Source organism: Tamandua tetradactyla, chromosome 18 (genome assembly GCF_023851605.1).
Source record: "Tamandua tetradactyla isolate mTamTet1 chromosome 18, mTamTet1.pri, whole genome shotgun sequence".
In the NCBI taxonomy this organism is placed as follows: Eukaryota; Metazoa; Chordata; class Mammalia; order Pilosa; family Myrmecophagidae; genus Tamandua; species Tamandua tetradactyla.
In genome coordinates, this window is record NC_135344.1 from 6,124,097 (window position 1) to 6,142,970 (window position 18,874).

Sequence of the window (18,874 nt, forward strand, 5' to 3'; positions counted from 1 at the left end):
GTGGGCCAGGAATGCCCAGGAGACCAGCAGCCTGTGCCACCCATGCTTGGCTGCCCATATGTCCCCAAACAGCTCAGGGGAGCCTTGCACCATTGGCCTCTGTAACTCTCTTGGAATCTTCCCATGGCCCTCCTGAGGCCCCCAGCCACCCACTAGAGAAATAGCCCTGGGCTCCACGGGACGTTAGGGGTCATGGTGGGAGTTCTAGTTCATGGGGCCAGGCCTGGAGAAACATGGCATGAACATGTCAGGAAAGAGAAATGGGGATGGGTGCTTATTTTGGGGGCCCCTCCCTTTGCTTTTACATTTTAAAGAAGTCTGTGTAATGCAGGATTGAGAAGATGACCATTTATGTGTGTGCGTTGCTCAGGCAGCAGCAGAATTTTAGATTCTAAAGGACATTTTTGCAAGTGTCAGTTTTAAAGCTCACTGTGGAGTGTCTATGGATTGAGTCTTGAGCCATGGCACCGGTTGTAATGGGAAATGGGTGATGGTAGATTCAGCTAAATGCTCATTTCACTGGTCTGGTGTTTTGCCAGGTGGGCAAGCCACCCTTACTGATCAGCACGCTGGACCAGCTGTGATGCTGTTTCGGATGGTGCAGGACGAGGAGTGTAGGGGGAGCTTCTGGGTCTGCGCTCAAGAGGGAAAAGACCATTTGTGAGGCCCCATGGAGGACTCTCAGGGACAGGGAAATGTGCCATGTCATCTCTGCCGCTGGTATCTTGATAGCCTGGCTTAACAACCAGCCCAGATAGTGGAAACCTGTGGAACGAGACCTGCTCGTCAGTGATCTCTGCCGCTGTAACCTGTTGTAGCTTTGCAGGGCTCCCTCCACGACTGCTGCCAGCACAGCACAGGTGCCTGGGGGACACCCTAGGCCTTGTTCCACTGGCAGCTGCACTAGCGCTGCTTTAACATATTCTGAAAGCAACTGCAGTTGTCCCAGAGAAGCTGTGTGCCTTTGCATCACTCTAATTTTTCTTAAAGAAAAGCAGTGGGATACTTTTCTTTAAAATGTAGTGGCTTTAATGCTGAACTTTTCATCATTTCAAAATCCCTGAGAGGCTGGCGTGGAATCAGCTCCTTTCCTAAAAGCAACAGCATTCAGTGGGCGCATTTCATGTGTCTTTTTAGTCCATGTACTTGTTTTCAGGAGGTTAGATCAGGTCCAACTGGAATATCTTCCTGACCATCAGACTTCTGTGTGACCACCTGGAAGTGAGATCAAGCTAAAAACAACAGTGTCTGCCTTGACCTGGCATAGGAGCACTTTTCTTGGCATAGCTGGAAAATGTCTAAATACGAGTAATGGTGAGTGGGAGAGGACTACTAAATAGGGTGCGGGTTGGTGCAGCCTTCTGTGAGGACGCAGTGATCACAGAGGGCAGCTCTTCAAGGACTGTTTCCTGAAAGCAGCCCGAGGAAGCCATCTGCAGAGCCTGGTGCTAGCGAGAGTGAAACTTTCATTTTTATTAGCTGGGAAAGGATTGCTCGAAGGATGCTGGTTTGCCTATGACTAATTCTAACTCCCCCTCCCAGGTCTGCACAGCTTATTTCGATACAGGTCGGGGTTTTAGTGCCAGGCCCCGTGTGATGGGTACAGTGGTGCCTTCCCCTCTGGGAGGAGCCCTGCCAGGGCACGCTGACCCGAAGGTGCTTCTCGAGGCCGAGTGTGCTGTGATGGTGCTAGCCGCTGGTGGTGGTGGCGACAGGCATCAGAGTTGGGCCTCTTTTAGCATTTTGATTGGTCTTGCCACTTGCAGAATCTGATGGACGGATGGACAGATGGATGGCCACCCTGACTCCTTCCACAGTGCTCAGTGTGGAGCTTGTTAGTGACTCATTCCGTGGCTCACTGGCAGTGATAAAGGTGCAGGTCTCAGGTGCCTTAGAAGTGACTGCTTGTTGGGATAGGGTGTGTTAATGGGTCCTTCCCACTTTCTTTGTCCACTAGCATGTGTCTCTCCTTTCTGCTAAAGTCTTGAAGCTTTGTCGTCAGCAGCACCTTTTGTCCTCAGAGGAGACTCTACAAGGCTGCATTTTTCCTTTGGGTCACTTCAGGTTGTCATAGGAGAGATGCCCTGCTCTGAGAAAAATTTCCTGTCCCCTGTCCATGTTTTCAGTTCTGCCTGATTTTCTCGTTGAAGTGCTGAATGCTGGGCCACTTTGTCTCAGACTCAGAGATGTGGAGGATGGTTTATGGTTTGGTATTTTGAAGCAAAAACGAAGTAAAGCGAGAGTTGGACTCGAGTAAGTGCGAGGGAGCAGGAAAGCTTGTTCTGCCTGTGGTATTGCCAAGACGCAGTGGACCAAAGGGGGTCCTGGGGTGTGGCTCTGACATGCTGCCATTCCCAGTGGGGAGCTCACTTTGGACTGGAACGTGGGACCTGACTTGTGTGCAGGTTCCCCTCTGCAGACCCTGGGGGCAGGCGGCTCCTGTGTACTGAGCGGCCAGGAGAAGTGGCTGGTGGGGGTGGGCACGCTCACGGTTCTTCTTCACACAGGAGGGTTTTTCTGCACGTGGCCTGGGTGTGCTGTTCCCCCCACCGTGGGACCTGCAGCAGGGAACCGAACCTTCAGCGCAGAGTCTGAAAGCATGCAAAAGGCATGTTCTCCATATGGAAGAAAAATAAATAATAGGGGGAACAAATGTTAAAATAAATTTAGTTTGAAATGCTAGTGATAAATGAAAGCGAGGGGTAAGGGGTATGGTATGTATAATCTTTTTTTTTCTGTTATCGTTTTATTTCTTTTTCTGTTTTCTTTTTGTTTCTTTTTCTAAATCGATGCAAATGTTCTAAGAAATGATGGATATGCAACTATGTGATGATACTGAGAATATCAAGTGGAAAATATCACTTTACCTCCGAGGAGATAAGCTACTCACTACCCACAAGCCCCAGAGTGTTTCACAGCTCTTTATTTGAAACTATATCCACCATCATTATGTAAACTTCACTGTACGCATTACACGATGGCTTTAAATGGCTGTTTTCTCATACTGGTTCATAATAGTAATTTGTTTAGCCAAGTACTACTTGGCTGATTATATATGTAGAATGGAATGATATCTTAATGTTTTTGTTGTTAATTTTTTTTAATAAATAAAAAAAAAGGAAAAAAAATAAAGGGATGTTCTCAGCCAGTGCGCAGAGGAGGGCCCCAAGACTCTGGAGATGATGCCCTTTTCACGTGGCCTTGGTGACTCATGGCATTGTAGTATTATTATTGGAACTGGACATCCATGCCCGACTCTATGTATGGTTTATTTCACAGTTAATGTCTTTCTAAGTTAAAATCAAACAAGTACACACATGCACACATACAGAACAGGCACATGCACACACATGTGGACACAAACATAATGACGTGCACAGACATGCATCTGCACCCGTTCACACATGCACTCACACTGCACACAGTGACACACACGTGCAATGACCTATGCACACAATGACACATGTCGACACAGACACATGGCACACACACGTGCAAATAGTAACACACACCCATACTTGTGCATACAATGACACACATGCACATGTGGACATGACAGCATGCATGTGCACATGCATTCAAAGACATGTGGACACATTCAGTGACACGCATGCATGTGGACACAGACACAATGACTTGCACACATGCAATGTACACAATAACCCAGGTGTCATTGGACACAATTGCACACAGTGACCCATGCCCATACACACTGACATAGTGGCACTGGTGGACTGCCCTGCCCCTCCCCATGGGGCTCCCAGGTGGGTTGGGACTTTCAGGCCCTGCTTCCCCCTGGGAAGTGCTGTCACAACGCCTCCCCATTGTACCCAGGTAGAGGCCCTCGGAAGACATGCTTGTTTCCAGCTTGTTCATGTGTGAGACAAGCAGCATTACCCTGCTTCTCTTTTTGAATTTTTCCAGCCTTCCAGAAGGCTTATCTTTTCTCTAAGTTTTTTTTCTTTATACAGCAGAAGACTTAGCCACAAGTAGTACTTGGCTAAACAAATTATTATTATGAACCAGTATGAGAAAACAGCCGTTTAAGGCCATCGTGTAATGCATACAGTGAAGTTTACATAATGATGGTGGATATAGTTTCAAATAAAGAGCTGTGAAACACTCTGGGGCTTGTGGGTAGTGAGTAGCTTATCTCCTCGGAGGTAAAGTGATATTTTCCATTTGTTTCCCAGTGAAGCTGTCTTTTCAGAGTGTGACATTGAAAGGCATCACCCTGTTCGATTACAAGGCTGGACTAACATGTTTTCATGGAAGGGCCCTCCTTGTTTAAGAAGAAAAGCCGATTCTTTTCCAGCCCTTCTGTGTCTGAGGCCCCTCAGTGGAGGGGCCCAGGCAGAGCTTGCATTGAGTGCGGAGTTTCTCTCACTTCTACTTTTGATTTTTTTGTCATTTGTTTAATGCCTTTTCTTTAACACAGTTTCCCCTCTAGAATGGAAGAACTAGTTTGAGAAAACTACCATTCCCTATGAAAGCAGGTATGGGTGTGTTTAGAAAGGGGGTAGGTTGAGTTTGAGAAGGAAAAAAGCTAGAAATTATTTAGAAAGCCTATAACTCCTTATTGAAAATTTTCCAGAAGGGAGTTTCTTACATGTGAGGAATTTGGGCACATATCTTTCTTCTCCACATAAGCTTATGTAATATGCGTGCACCTATGAAAGCTCAGAAATAACTGCACCCCCCCCCCCCCCCCATTTTCTTCTTTTTTTTGCATGAGTGTTCCTAGTGGGCACACTCACCTCATGCATGCTGTCAGTAGCACGTTCACGGCACTCTGGTGGCTGCCTGTGGCTGTCATTGCTGCCTGGTGCGACAGGCCGTCCCCTGAACACGAGTGGCCAAAGCGCAGCGCTTGTAACTGGGGTATTTTTGGCACAGCATAGAAGAGAGTAAATGCAAAATAGATGTCGCAAGCAATATTACAATATATATTTGTATGACTAGTTTGGTAATATGATCTTATATTTAGTGCTGGGACACCAATAGCATTTGTGTTTAGAATTGCAGATCCCGCCCCACCCTCACCTGTGAATCTGACCTGCAAGAATTCATTTTTATTTATTGCATAGCATATCCAAGGCTATATTGGCATGGTTTATGGCAGGTCCTTGGTTCCGTGGGTTAGAGTTTGTTTCCCAGTGATGATGCTCTGAAAAAGTGCTCCCAGGAAGAAAGCACAGTCGCACCTGTAACCTGAGGTTCTAACCCATGTCATGCACTTCTGGGGTCTAGAGGCCGTAGGTAGAGAGCTGGAAGTGGAAGCTTGGTGGGTATGTCCCTGCCCAGAGAAGGGCCTGCCCAGATGCTTGGCCAGGTGTCTTAGCCCTGAATCTGACGGGGGGCGTGGAGTGGAGGGACCAGCTCTTTCTTAGTTATTTATGGAGAAAAGGCACGTCCTTGGGGCTCTCTGTTGAGCCATGTTCTAGCCGTGCCGGCTGCTCTTGCCTGCCGTCCTTCATTGATTGTCCAGAACAGGTACAGCTGCCCCTGACCCTGACCCTGGGCACAGAAAGGCAGCTGAAGCCGCCGGAGCCCCCTGGGTGTTGGGGGAGGGCTAAAGTGAGCAGCTATTGTTGCCCGCCTGCCCCCTCCCTGGGAAGGGCCGGAGCGTGTAGGGCAGCCTTTATCTGAGTGACAAAGCCTTTGCCCCCGAGGAACGCGGGGCTTTCCTGGCCTCTCGTTATTGATGGGACCTAATGGGACCTGCCCTGGCTTTTTATGAGAGAGAGAATCACTGCCGGGACAAAAGACCACGAACCCAGGGCTGGGTGGGGGACACAGGGAGGCAAAGGTCGCCAGCCTTCCTGTGACACCATTGTACTTGCAAAGAGCAGTGTAAGGGCCGCGTGGCGATGGCTGAGCTCTCAGATGTGCTGGGCTTTGGGGCAGCCTTAGTTCATTTCCCAGCACTCTGGGAAGTTAATTCACTGGCCAGCCCTATGCATTCTGCTTTCTTCCTCCCTTCAGTCTGATTAAAACATCCATTTCCCACAGAGGTCCAGGCACACATGGATGCCTTCTTGTCCTCTGCGTGTACGTGGGCCCCGTGACTGGTGAGCACGTGGTTCCCCACCGGCCTCACCTTCCACCATGGGGGATGCCACTGTCCGTGGCAGTGTTCTGCAGCACCGCGGCCTCCGCTGTCACTGGGTCATCCCAGACTTTGTCTGAGATGATAACTAAAAACAAAGAGGCAGGGCCCTCAGGGTCTCCTCTGCATAACTTTGGCCGCACAGGTGGCTCTGTGTGGCCTGGAGGCTTCTGGGACCGGGTGTTGGGTGCGGGCCCTGAGACTGTCTTCACATCTGCTCCCCACATTTGCTTCAGCAAATCAGAGAAAAGGAATCTGGAATTGGGTGTGCTTCTGTGTGCTCGAGGCAGGGGGAGGTAGAATGGAGAGGGGCCTGGGAAGGGTCAGCTTCAGCATTAGGACCACATTAGATTGCAGATGCCTCGCTTATCGTTTCCTTCATTATGAACGTGGACTTCTGGCCCCAGCAAGCACTCGCCACTGCAGTTGCTGAATGGGTGCTTGGCCTTCCTGGAGAATGCTGGGGAGCAGCTCAGCAATTGCTGCCTGCCTTTGTGCCTGGGATGCCAGGCCTGGCTGGTGGCAGAGGGCTTCAATTTCAGGGTTGCCATCTCCCCTCCCCAGGGGGGTCGGGCAGGATTCTAGCTTTGAAATTCAAAAACTTTCCTTGTTAGGTTTTATATTTACTTTTACCCAAAGCTGTTGCTGGGTAAGATGCCTTTGACTTAGAAAAATATTCTCTCCTTCTTTCCACCAAGCAATTGGTCACTTGAAGTGCTTTTTTTAACTTTGGTAGTTGGGCAGTAGAATCACATTATTATGCGAATTAAAATGAAATGTTCTTGTTCATCCTTTTTTGATCTGCGTAAGGAAAGTATAGATGGTCTTTTATCTTCAATCTAAGAACTTACACTGACGTGTCACTGAGTGTGTTTGAAAATACGTTGTAGACTGGCAGTGCAGGACAGCTTATGGGGCTGAGATATGACGTCATGTCCTGATCAAGAACTGCTCTTTGTGGACGTCTGCTGGACTGCTCTCCTTACAGCTGAGATATCTGGCTGCTTTCGAAGGCGCCATGTGTGTGAGTGATAACCTAGCTTGGGTTACAGCAGCTCTCCATGTAATGGATCGATCTGGCAAATTTAAACTGCTTGGAGAAAATGCACTTTATAAGGCTAACCATTTTGGGAAGATGTGCTTTTTAAAATTTTGATTTTATTTAAGTATTAGTGTTTGTATAGTAGCCAATACAATCTTAAATAATTTCTTGCACTCTGTTCAGCTCTCCTACCAAAATACAGTCAATCCAAGTTATACTAAGTTCAGAGTATACTCAGTTCACAGTATTTTTACAGAAAATGTTTGCAGGCAATTGCTTAGAATTTGATAAAATTGAATATCAAAGTGTTTATTTTTCCCCTGTGAGTTCTTGATGAAGGGATTTTGAGGAGGTGACTTTTGGACTAAGAAGATTACGTCAGAAGGTACTATTTAACTGTGCTTTATGGCGACTGCACATGGTTTTCTCTCTTTGTTTTCTTGGGCTCAGGGCTTTCTTTCATTTGGTGGTGGGGATTTCTAGGCTCTTTCACGAAATGGACCAAGGAAAGAGATAATATGAGACAGGCATTGATTGCAGTCTGTTTTTAATTTTTATATACTGGTAGAAAAAATGTTGATTTTAAGTAAGCGATTTGAAAAGAGAGCTGTGTGTGGCACAGAGGCAGTAAAATATACAGCTTATTTGCAGAAACAAACTTCAGTTTAAAAGTATTTTATGCCATCTAATAGAAATGTCAAAAACGCATATCCAGTAATGCCTAGGAGATATTACATCATAAGAAAACATACTGAGTTTCACATGAGTGTCTTGTTTTCAATGCTGGTGATTCCTAGAAAAAAATCATTTTTAGTTTTTATGTTAAACACTGAAATGGTCACATTTCTACACTTTAAGTTTAGGCTTGGTAAAAACTTATAAGCCACTTTTAACTTTGATTTTCTTTGCATTTTATCTGACGGCTCCTGGTTTTTCACGTTTGTCTTGAAAATAGAAATTTGTGAGCCTTTATTTTTCTCTGTGTTTCTGAACTATTTGCTACTTTGGCTTTAATTATTTCAGCACAGGGGGTAAGAACAGTCAGAGTCACACTGCTTTCCTGGCTCTTGTTGACTCACTGGAGATGTTTTCTCTAGTTCTGTAAACCGTGCAGCCACCCCTCGATGACTGTAGGACTTCACCTGAGCTGCCAGGTTTGGGGAAGGTGGGGTTAGGAGCATCTGACCCTGCTGGTGGTACCAGGAGGCTGGGTCTGTGGCACTGAATATGCATCCAGATGGAAGTATGCAGCAAGCACTAGCTCCTGGCACTTTATCTTTTTTCCCCCAGTTTTGTGAAGTTGACTTTTGTAGGGACAAATAGATTCGTTAAGTAACTTCTTTATGTAGAGACTTGAGAAATAGGAAAGCCTAAGTAACAAGCAACAGTAATTCATTCATTTTGGAGAGCAAAAGGAAAATCAAATAAAAGAAGGTCCCTCACCCCCTGATTTTCATACAGAGTCCTCTTTTTCCAAGTCTCAGGAATGACTGAATTTCCCAGAGTATGTTGTTAATGACAAGGGAAAATGCCCATGTCCTCTCTCATTTATTGGGGATTTTCCAAATGTAATCAATAATTATATTGTGCTTTCGGCTACCTATTTGTTCCTCTGTAAGGTCAGATTTGACTCATCCTTTATTATGGTAGAAGAAAGGACATTTGGTCAGCTTAATGATCCATGATACTGCATATTATCTTTTGGAAATATATTGCTTTATCATTTTTACTGTTATCTTTTAACATATGTTCTGTTTATACATTACATGGAGGTGAAGGCAGAGTCTTTGTTTTCTCCTGAAACAGGAATTTATTTAAGACTTTGACAATTTATGGTAAACAGCTTGATAAGAGGTAACTGTCTTGCAGAGTAATGTTTTGGTCACATGCATTTGCTGTAAATAGAGTGAAGATTCTAAAGCTCTGGCTGGAGGTACTTAATTGAAGCAAGTCTTGCTTAAATAATCACTGAGTTTCTATAATAAAACCTTATTATGGCCAGTTAGTTATATCTGGGGAATAGCATGTTGGTTCTTGCTTTTATTTATTCAGGGATGCTAAATAATTTAAAGGAAACCTTTGTCGAAGAAAGTGGAATTTTGTCATCCTCATGTCTGAATCATTCATGCTACCTTGCTTTCTGAACAAAGCGTTTCTGAGACTTACCTTATACTGAGTGTTTTTAGCTGAGAGGTATAAACAAGTTGTTCCCTTGCTGCCGTGAAATGAGGCTGGGGGCAGTTGGCTTTCTCCTACATCAGTGACACCCTGGGGTGGGGGCTGCGGTTCGTGTGCGTCCTTTCTCCCCAGTGCGGGAGGCGGGGTGGGGTTGCTTGTGAATGCTGCTGGTTCTGGTTGCCTTTTATTCATTTCTTCTTATTAGGGTGGACATGGAGTTTGTTCATAATGGATTATTGATCGGTCTGAGGATCTCAGCAGCCCCAAGGCCTGACTGTCAATGGGGCTCACTCTCCCAACAGTGAATGTGTCTCTTCATGCAGCAATTTGGGACCCCAGTCTGGAGAGTATAAGCCTGAAATTGTTCATCTTGGGCAGCATGGTTTTTAGGGAGAGGAACTCTTCATTGTTGTCGCGGAATTTTTTTCCATTTGTTCAGAGAATAAGCTTTTTGTCCTAGTAGTAAGATAAGCTTGTCCAGGATGTTAATGATGTATTTTAATTCATGGCTTATAATACTACAGTGTAACTAATAAAGCACATTCCATTGTCTCCAAGAGAACAGACATTCATAGTGTCCAAAGACTGGGGCTCCTTCAGGCTCCTTCAGCACACCCCATGGCCAGGGCACGGGTGGCTGGGCCAGAGAATCCCCCGCAGAAACCCACCCAGGGTTTCTGTTTCTGTGACTTTACCTTTTGGAGCCCTTTGCAGAGAGTTCAGGAAGCAGTTTGAGCACTCTGTCTCCTTGGAGCCCTTTCGAATGGGGCGTTTTCCCTACCTCGTCCATTCTTCAGATTTCACTACAAACCATTAACACACATTTTTGCCTGCTGAAAGGTCTACGCACCTTAAACCCAGACCTTTCTGGACAGGCAGACACAGGCCTGCAGCTGGTTTACTGGTGGTCAGTCCTTGCTGATATTGCTCCCTGAAAATGATGCTTTCTTCAGAAGGGGAAGAGAAGGACGTTAAGAGAAACCACCTGGCAGCAAGGAAACCCAGAGTATTTCTTAGCATCAATATGATCAATTAATGAACTAGCACTGAAAAAAAAAATCAAAGGAGAGTAGTTATTTGAAAAACCACACAACCTTCAGTTTTGCTTCCTTAAAGTGAAAAATACTGGTTGAAGGAAACTTAATGCAGGAAATGACACTTTCATTTTTCTAAAAACCTCTTCTGTTTCTCATTTAGTCTGATTTTGGTTGGGTTGAACAAACTTTGAGTTATTTTGTTAGGAAAATTGCACTAGATATTAGAGCATATTTGAAAGTTAGCCTTTTGATTGCTTTTCTGGATGAGATTTCTTGTAACTTTTTAAATTTTATGACATATATACAAAGCAAAGAAAGAAAAAAGCAGTTGTTTTCAAAGCACTCTTCAACAGGTAGTTACAGGACAGATCCCAGAGTTTGTTATGGGCTCCCATATGATCCTGGATGAGATTTTAGGAGGTTCAACTTTGATAGTTTCAGGGAAATCAGAACAAAACCTTCAGCTATTACTTTGAAGTGGTTTATTTTGCAGAGCAGAAAATGACAAGATTTCCTGTAGATTCAGGAATATACTTAACTATTTAAAAATGCAAAATACTTTACATTTACTTCCCCTAACACTGTATTTAACTGGTCAGAAAATCATTGTTTGCAATATAGATGAATGACCATACAGCATAACTGTTTTTTTGCCTCGTGAAGCCATGGCGTGAATTGCCACGCATGCCGAAAAGAACTTGGGCTGGTCAATTGTGGGTAGTGATACTGAGACTTTCTGTTGTCTGGAGGAAGGTTTTACAGAAGCTGGAGTTTTGGGTATGGATTGCATTAACATTTTGGGGCAAGACTCTTTCAAAATCAGAAAGCAATCTTTTGGAATAAAACAGTGGTTTTCATTTGAAAAAAAATCATATTATTCAAATGATTTTTCTGTCTGTGACTTGAAATCTAGGATTAAAAAAAGGTAAAGGTAATTTTTCCAAAATGCCTTGCTTGGAACCCTCTGGACTTCTGTGGGCCTGGGGAAGGGGCTGGTGGGTGATGGCCTACCTACCCTGCCCCCTCCACACACATACACACACACACACACACACACACACACACACACACACACACACACACACACACACCCCCCCTGGATTTTCCAGAGCAGCTCCACTTTCAGTTGTTTTACATTCTGGAGTTTTAATTGGAATTTTTTAAAAAAAACTTCTTTTGTGAAAAATTTCCCAAATCCATAAAAAATGCAATAAATAGTTGATGGACCTCTGGACATCCATAAACCCCCGTCTAGACCCATCCTGGTTTGTGGTGGGAGTCCTTGCCCAGCCCTCCTGCATTTGGGCTCTTTAAGCTGCCTCTATGTATCTCATCACACATCTCCAAAGAGTAAGCCCATCTTCCTGCATGACCACCATAGCACAGGAAATCGTAGCTCTCAAGCCTCTACTATTCAGGCCACATTAAGGTTTATTCTTTAAGCTTTTATCGTGGTGACATACCAAACATAAAATTTGCCATTTTAGACATTTTTTAGTGGCATTAATTACATTTATAATGTGCTACCATCACCATCACCTAAACTTTTCCGTCACCTCAAAACAGAAAGTCCGTATGCATGTAGCTAAACCTCCCCTCCCCTTCGCTGGCCCCTTGTTGGTGCAGTCTATTTTCTGTCCTTATGAATTTGCCTATTCTACAAATTTCATGTAAATGGAATCATACAATATTTGTCCTTATTGTGTCTGGTTTATTTCGTTTAGCATAATGTTTTTAAGGCCCATCCATGGTGTGGCAGATATCAGAATTTGATTTCTTTTTATGGCTGAATAATGTTCCATCGTATGAATCCACCGTATCTGCTCATCCCTTCCTCTGCTGATGGATGCAAGTTGTGGGAATGGATGCTTTTTAATCTAGAGTTGGTTTCAAGGAGTTTCTCAGTCAATTAATTAAGATTTCTTAAGTGTGCATAACACTTGAATAATTAAATCTAAGATTCTCTTAGGTCAAACTATTTTTTCTTAATTGTTCAAATGTGGCTGTTATAAAAGGTTTAATTTTTGAAAAGTGATCTGGAGCTGAAAAGTGTTTGAATGTGTCTGCTGTAGAGGATTATCCCTGTTGGTTAAAGAGTTTACTATTGTATTAAATCGCCTGGTGCAGTATGCCCTAGAAGGATTCATGGAAACACATTGTTGTTACTGTTTAGCCTTTTCTAATCCAGTTTACTCGGCCTCCATTACTTTGAGTCTTTGAATTTATTAAAGCCAAATATTCCCATTGCCGCTGACCCCGTCTTATTGGATGCTGCACTGACTTCGCTTATTTAACAATTACTTATTAAAGACACTATTTAATGTTTATTGACCATTTACTTTATGTTTACTGAACAGTATGCTAAGGAACTCACATGTGTTAATAATTCAAGCCTCACAGAATTGCTACAGTAGGGCATGAGGACTGCCATTCGCATTTTAAAGAAGAAACTGGCTGAGCCACAGAAAGTGTAAGAAACCTGCCCGAGGTCACATAGCCAGCTGGGTAAGTGGCAGGTCTGAATCTAGAACTCGGGCCGGTGGCTCCCATGGCTTGTGCTCTAGGTTGCCTCGCAGAGCGCCCATCCGTCGTGGGCTCTGTGCTCGCCTGGTGGACATGGCACATGGCCTTGTCCTCCCAAAGCATGGAGGCTCACAGATGAGTGACTGCCAGAGCAGGGTGCTAGGGGAGGACTGGAGGGGCACCAGTCAGGAAAGGTTCCTCAGAGATGGGCTGCCTAGGGAAACAGTCAGGGGTCCACCTCATGCAGGGAGATGGGGAGACAGGGCAGGGGCTGTGAGCCTTAAGGCCTGGAGGGTGGCAAGCAGCGGTACCTGGAGAGCCAAGTCTGCAGACTTCTACCTGGCTTAGCTGCACGTGGCCGGTGGGCACAGGGCTTTGTAATTGCATGTTTAGTTGTGTTGCTCTTGGTTTGGTTTTTGAGTTCCTGGAAGCTAGGTATTGTTTCTTGATGGCCTTGATTCTTTAGCTTCTCATTTGCTGCCTTCACACAGTAGACTCTCAAGATGTGTCTGTTTTAATGAAACCCTAGTTAAAATCTGACCACACAGCCATGTGCCCTAAGGAGCGTAGTGATTTCCAAGTGCTTTGGAAATGTTATCTGAATTGTATCAAAATTGGCACAGACTCAACAGCCAGCCCGCAGTTGGTTTTTCCGTATCATCAGGCTCCATGAAAATGCTTTTCTTTCTGGTTCCAGTGTTGGATGTTGGCTTTCCAGTGCTTGTTCTTAAGGACCTCAGTTCAGTGTCAGCGGGGTTAGTCTGGGCACCTGTGTTCTTGCACTGTAACTGTTTCACGTCACTTGGGGATGCCTGAGGAATGACTTTTCACAATTGTGTTAAGGTGGAAAAGGCAGTTCCCTGAGTCTTGGCTTACAAGAGGGAATTTATTAGTTGAAACGTTTACCTACAGATTAAATTTATCTCAAATCAAGTAAATGTAAGCAATCAAGTAATCTTGGGAAAGTTGCTTAATTTCGGTCATATTATATAGGCCAAACACACACATTCAATTCTCCAAGGCAGGGCATCAACTTCATATATATGTATTTAGCACTAGGATATGATTTATGTGCTTACATGATTACGCTTTAAAGATTAGCTGTATTTTTTATTTCATTTTATATTTTGTCCTCTGTTCAGCCCCTCCCCCTGACCATTATGATATATTTTAAAAATGTAGCGTCAAACTGTTCATTAGTTTTCCAGACAAATACACACACAACACAGATCCAGTGGAAATCTATTTTAAAATCCTAATCAGCAAGTCATTTTTATGTCTGAACAATTAAATTGAAGTCTTATCTGGCAAGTTCTCAATTTCAGCTTTGGAAAGTTTTTAATGTGTCTTACAGTAGCAACAAAACTGAGTTTATTGTGGGTAACGTTTGTGCTCACACCGGGTCAGCTTTGTGTGTGTCTCTGGTGGGCACGTTGCCGTGTGGCTGCTGGAGCGCGTGCACACAAGTCCTTTCTCCCCACCTACTCTTTGGTTGCTGAGAGCTTTTCTTTAATTACTCAGATCTGGGTAACAAGCTGGCACTTACAAGTTTTATAAGGCAAGTTATTTGTAGGTTAATGTGTTTTCGAAAAAGCTGGAACACCAAATTGCATTTGGCATACATCGGGCCCGTCTGAGGAAGTGAATGGGGCAGCTCTGTGTTGGAGCTGTTTGAGCAGAGCTGAGGATTATAGTACTTTTCAAGCCTGGTGGTATTGAGAGGAAGCCCACTCCCCAGGAGGGACCGAAGTGAGTGAAGAGAAACCACCCTGGCTCCTGCGAGCTCATGGGGCTGGTGGGGTTTTGTGAAGGACAGTAGGTCAGTGCTTCCTCGTGGGGGTGGCCCACTGTGCCCTTTTGAGTTGGAAGTTTCTTATATGAGAAGAAATGGTAACCTTGGCTTCAACAGTGATTTTTTTTTTGCCTGCACCTAAGAGGAGTGAACACAGTGGTCTGTGGATTGGACCACTGCACAACATGGAGTAGAGGCAGTTGTGGGGAGTCCATCGCTGACTTTCTTTCAAGGTTTGCAGGAAGCTAGTTAGTCATTTGTGGGCATGGGAAGGTCGCCACTTAGTGGGACTCTTTGAATGGAGGCAGTTTTGTTAATGTTTGATTTCTTTAAGACAATGGTGTTTCTGTAATGACTTAAATCATTATAGCGGTTTTCCCCTCCCCATTTCTAGATTTATCTGCTTTCCTCTCAGAGTAATTTTAGGTTCTTTCCACCCTTTCCCTGCAGCGCTTGTGGGAGCTGGCAGGGCTCATTTGAAAGCAGGGGGTGGGCAGAGAAGGGACAGAAAGTGGCGGGGGGAGCAGGGTCCCTGCGCCGCCTGCAGGGGGCGCTGCCCAGACTGGGAACAGCCTGGGAGTCCCGTGCCCTGTGCCCAGGCTGGCCCTGCTGGAAAGCCAAGACCAGACTCCTGGTGGAGTGAGAAGCACAGACTTCAGGATGAAGACTGGATGGAGCCGTCGCCGCGTGGGGGGTGTGCAGGAACCAGGGCCCCTCGAGCTGGCCTGTGCGGGGCCACCCACTCTGACCCGGTTGGAACCAGGTCTGAGCACAGGGGAGGGGGCCCGGGTTGAAGGGGTTGGGGGGCACCCCGCATCCACTGGAGCAGGAGGGATTTTCCATTAAATCCTGCCTCATCAGGTCCCCTGAACCTCACCACTGGTGGGGTCTCCCTGTTTTGCCAGGGAGGAAAGGGGAAAGGGCGGTGTCCAGAAGCAGCCTGGTGTTAAAAGCGGGGCCTCAGACCTGCTTTGTGTTCAGAGGGGCCTGCGGTGGCCCCAGGGGGCAGTGACTTGTCAGAGCAGCTTGTCGAGTGATACAGCTGGTGCATCCTCACGGAGAAACTCCCATCTGCCTGGCATGAGGAAACTGAGGTGCAGGCGTGAAAGGCTGAGCTTTAAGGACCATCCCCCTAGACCCCCAGCTCTCAGGCCCCCTTATTGCCTCGCCATGCCCCACTGTAGCTGGCATGAAATGTCTGGAGTGCCAGCCTCCCCGCAGCCCCTCTGCCATTGAAGGATTGGGTTTTATGGGGCACCCCAAGTGCCAGGGTACAGAGTTGGATTTTATGGGGCACCCCAAATGCTAGGGTACAGCCATGGAGTGAGGAAATAGACAGCTCCAGGGCCAGGGTTGGATAACTTGTCCAAATCTTCTCATTTGGAAATTTCAGTTTTAATTGAAGGAGAACTTGGGTCATTGCCTTTTGTGACCCTGAACTCATGAGCAGGTTCAGGCTGTGTCTTGTCCTCGCAGCTGCACTTTGTCTGCATTGGATCATCTGAGGTTGCAAATTGACTCTGCATTTAACATCGTTCATGAGAAAACATTAGAGGCCCAGGGGTGTCTGAAAGTGAGTTGAGAATTCCTAACAGTCAGGGTTTCAGGGGTCCGAGTGTTGGTGTTTTTTCTGTGTGAACTTGTTTCTACATGGTTCCTCAAATTGGAAGATTTTTAGTCAGATTGGATCACTAAGGTCAATATAAATAGTAAGTTTCATGCATATGGTTACATACTATACCAAATTCAACATCCTTGGGGGATGAAATAAGCCCTCTGGATAGAAGGTGATAGAGGCAAATCATTGGCCTATAAAAGAGTCATAAATAAAATACAGCCCTCCTCCATGGCACCAAGACTGAGAGGGTTTGAGAAAATAGTAATATAAGAAGGTTGATGCTTGCCTCGTTTATTTATCCAGCATCAGGGGAACGCTTTTTGTTTGGGGTGGATTTTATTTGTTGCCTCCTTCCTGCCCCTCTCTTGGTCACGAGGAGAGGTCACCAGTCCCCACACTCATGGAGGTCACTACCTGGAACTATCCTTGTCTTGCTTCTTCTTGCTTCTTCAGGGTTTGAGCTCAGACGGGGTGTGTGTCTTGAGGTGCCTGGGAAACTTGTTAGCATGGGGCTTTCTAGAAAGAAAGTTTAAAATATGTACTTTTCAGTAAGGATTCTGTCTTTGCATGGTTGCTCGTGGGAGGAAGAGTTTGGGGACCAAGACCATGTGTTGCCCTCTTGAGTTCTGTTGGATTTGCCCTGGGAGGAATGGAATCTCCTTCCTTTGGGGTGCCTTGGTGACTCTCCTAGCACACACGCAATCCACTGGGTTTCAGAGCAGATGGCCCTCCCTGCTCTGTCCTATCTGTGATATTCTTTTCTCGCTTAGCTGTGGCAGCACTGACATCAGGTGGCCCTGTACGCATCACCCAGGGAGGGCAGATGACCGGCAGACAGAAGCACATGTTCCAGGAGTGTGGCCAGCTGATCACTTGCCTTCTCAGTGCTATGTGGTCCAGCCACTTGAGTTTGAGCTGGACCCTCCACAGGGCTTTTTGAAAGATGAAGTTAGAATCGACCCTTGGGTCTGGCATTTTATAGGTCTGTCTGTCTTTCTACTGCAGGGAACACATTGCAGGTTTAGAGAAACCAGAGCAAGCAAGGACTCCCACCCAAGACTCTCTTGAAAGGGAACCTTTACTCCTTGAACAAAAGAGACACATGGACAGTCTGCTTCCAAGCCAGAACCACATAGCTACTTCATGTTTTATAAAAGTTAAACTGTGACTCCTTAACTCTATTTAAAGTTGTAAATGTTTTTTTAGAAGACATCCTTTCTGATGTTATAGCCTGTTTTTTTTTTTTATCTGCCTATCTCAGGTGCCCACACACCATGGGCCCCCGCCCCGCCCCGCCCCAGAAGGGGTAGGGTCCACGAAGGCTGGAGAGGAGTGGGTGCAGAATGCGAAGGGTGTAGTAAGTCAGGTGGAGCATTTGGGCTTCATCTGGGAGACAAGGAGGCAGGATGCCCCGCGCATCTGCCCATCTATGCTGTCGTGGTCTTACATACCTAGATCAGTCGGCATCCAGGAAGCCAACTCTGTCCCCAGAATCTCATAGCAGCCAGGTCATGAGTCCTTCATGGACTCGGGATTCTGGTTGTGTTACCTGTCCTTTATGAAATGAAAGAAATGAGAAAATGAAGACTCATTTTTTGTTATCTAAGCCCAGCATCACCCAGTCAATTCTCGTTATCCACAATAATTGGCTTCATAAAGCCACTGTGAACATCGAAGTGGTGAATCCCAAACCACGGCTCCCAGGGAAAATATGAGGTTAGGGTCCGCCAAGTCTCTGGTCATAATATTTCCCTCACCTGATCAACACAGAACCTCGATTTATGGGTTTCTGTGTAATGGTCCTTGTTTAACATAATTGCTGATTCTTGGACATTGAACTCACAGCTGACAGTACCATAATTCATGCCCAAACAGAGTGTGTCTGACACATGTACTTTCTCTGTAAGGCACATCCCAGCCATCTTGCACTTGGGAATGCTGGACAGTACTTCACCACTATGCCTGGGGCCATTTTAACAGTGAAACTGCGAACGAAAAGCACAAACATGAGAGAAACATGGCACTGAATAGACTGCGTAAGGACGCTTGTTTATGGTGTGAGCTGAAACGAGAAGGCAGAGCTGCCTTGTTCGACCTCAGCTGAAAACGTACACATCCGGGGACTCTCAGTTTTTGCCACTTTGCGTATGCTCGTGAATGAGTGTGAGAGCACTAGTAGTATTGATTTTGAGTTTACAGATTTTCATGAGTAGGCGAATTCGCAGATATGGAACTGCAAATCCTGAGGCTCGACTCTTTGTAAAATGATTTTAAGAGCTGTAAAGTGCCTTGGACCAAAACTGCTTTGTCACTCACTGTCTTTTCCTCCCATTTTTTGTCTTCTTTCCTCCTGGCTTTGTTTCTCATTGTCCGTTATTTTTACTTAGCTTACTTGTCCTGGAGCCTGTTAATTCTTACGCTTTTATACAGTGCTTCATAAGTGACTTGATTTCTTTCTGGTAACAAAAAAAGTATTATAGTTACAATTAGTTAACTCATTTATCACACAGTCATTTGATTGTCAGTAATTAATTATTGATATTTTTAAGGGGAAACAGCCGCATGTTTGCATATT

At 45.4% G+C, this 18,874-nt stretch overlaps 1 protein-coding gene across 1 annotated transcript in view; it reads left to right on the forward strand.

Moving 5' to 3' along the window:
* ZNF516 (zinc finger protein 516) overlaps positions 1–18,874 on the forward strand; it is a 114,538-nt gene that overhangs the window by 26,809 nt on the left and 68,855 nt on the right.